The sequence below is a fragment of the Neofelis nebulosa genome, chromosome 7, assembly GCF_028018385.1.
Source record: "Neofelis nebulosa isolate mNeoNeb1 chromosome 7, mNeoNeb1.pri, whole genome shotgun sequence".
Classification (NCBI taxonomy): Eukaryota; Metazoa; Chordata; class Mammalia; order Carnivora; family Felidae; genus Neofelis; species Neofelis nebulosa.
Genome location: NC_080788.1, coordinates 88,118,750 through 88,121,251, shown reverse-complemented (window position 1 = coordinate 88,121,251; position 2,502 = coordinate 88,118,750).

The following is a 2,502-nucleotide window of genomic DNA, read 5'->3' as shown; positions in this document are numbered from 1 at the left end:
GTGCTGTTGCCCATGCAAGAAGCAGAGGAATAGCAAATTAGTCACTGCAATTTAGAACACTCACAGTTACAATCTGAGGTTCTTATTAGTGATTACTGTGTTGTTTTTTTCCATCCACAGCATTTGAATAGGCATAGGTGTCTTTCTAAGTTTCTGGCTATCCATCAGTTTAATCTGTCCTGGCAGATAATAATTTCTTTGAGACAATCTCATCAGACCACAGAATTAGATATGATTCATGCCACATAGCCTATATTTGAAATCATACTGAATTTAACATAAACTTAAAATTTGGTAAAATCCAACTTATTAATTCTCTATTACTGCATAATCATTTCTGTATTACTTCAAAATACACGGGCTTAGAACAGCAATAATATTTATTATCTCAAACAATTTCCGCCGGCCAGCAATTCTGGAATATCTTATCTGAGGGTCCTGTCTCAGGACTTCTCATCAGTTTGCAATCAAGATTTGGACCAAGGCTGCAGTCACCTTCAGGCTTACTTAGAGCTGGAGAATCTGCTACATGGTTGCCAAGGTGATGCTGTCTGTTGCAAAGAGGCCTTGGCTCCTCATCACATGTTTTGCTGTTGGGCTGCTTGAGTATTCTCATGACATGACACCTGGCTTCCTCCATGGTAAAGGATCCAAAGAAAGCTCACATCCAGGGGGAGAGAAGTTAGACTCCAAGTTTTGAGGAGTATCGAAGAATCTGTGAACGTATTTTAAGTACACCACATCTATGTAGATAATTATTATTGTTGTTTATCAATATGCTCAGTTCTCCCTGACAGTAGGCACAGTGTAAACATTTGCATTTATTGGTCCTTAGGACAGGTGGGGCCATGTGGCTAGCTCCAGCCAATAAATAGTGAGCGGACTAGTCATTAAATACTTTTGGAAAATTGGCTATTTATACGGGAAAAGAAAAGAAGACATACCTACATGATGTCATTTGCAAAAATAAAACGCAGATGAATTAAGAAAAGAAGATTTACTCCTGAAATCATTATCGCACTGTATGTTAACTAACTTGGATTTAAATAAAATTTTTAAAAATTAAAAAAAATAAATAAAAATAAAGCTCCTAAAAATAAAGAGGTAAAGAAGAAAAATGGCAATGTGAAAATTTTAAAAGAAAAGTTCTAATAGTTTATCACATTGAGGAAGGTGAGAATTTCTTAAGACACAAAAAATATAAAGGTAACATTTCTCTTAACACGGCATAACCAACAAATCGAAAGGTAAGACACAAATTTGGAGAAGACATACACAACCCATGTAATCAGTAAAGAATCCAGAATATATACAGAAGTCAAAGGAAACCATAAGGAAAAGGATAATAAACCAGTGAAAAATAAATAAATAATGCATATGATAAGACAAGTCACAGAAGAAGAGAGGGATACTGCTCCATGTCACAGATAAACCAGGGAAATGCAAACTAAACTACAAAGAGATACCATTTCATGTTTGTCAGATGGGCAAAAATGAATAAATCTGAGAGTACTAATTCTTAGCTGGATAGCAGTTGCTGGTGCAAATGCAGATTGGGATAAGTGCTATGGAGAACAGCAGAACAAGAGCCAATAAAATCAAAGATGTGAATAGTCTACGACCTAGAAATTCCACTTCTAATTCCACATTCTTGACCTTGGAAAAGCACAAGGGCCATATGTAAACATGTGATGCATGTTGATCAAATCTCAAAAAATCAATAATGAGTGAAAAGGTAACTAGCAAAGAGACATGCATAATATCATTTCATTTATATAAATTTTAAAACATATACAAAATGCCATATAGTGTTAGTGAATAAATACATATGCAGAAAAGGTAAGGAAACTTGTATGCATTTCAAGGTGGAAGTTTCTCCTGGTAAAAAGGATAAGACAAGTGATTGGGGAGTAGAAGAGAGATGGTTTGCTATATGAGGCATGCTTTTTCTATTCTCTTAAAAGAGATCTGAGCGGATATAGCAAGATGTTACCATCTACTTAATACTGGTAGTGAATTCTTGTTATTGTTATTTTCCATATTTTTCAATGTGTTTGGAAAATATCAAAGTTGAAACCTAAAATTTCATTATAGGAAAACCACAGATTAGATTATCTCAATCTCTTATTATATAAAATCTATGATTCTAACAGGGAGAAGAGCAACCCCTAAATTATGATAAGTGATTCATAAGATCCTAGCCTACATTAGTGACACCTGTCAAATGGGTTCTGTATATGACACAGCAAAGCTGCAGTCCCTAAAGCAGGACTCACTGATGCCCATAGCCCAGGTAAATTCTCAGACCACCCAAAGTTCTGTCTCCTTACAATAAGATAATACCATTATATCAGTTCTGAAAAATTATCATTCCACTCATCTACCAGTATCCTCTTTTTTTAAATTATTTGAAAATGTTTATTTATATTTGAGGTAAAGAGAGGCAGAGCTCCAGCGGGGGAGGGAGGGAGGCACGGAATCTGAAACAGGCTCCAGGCTCTG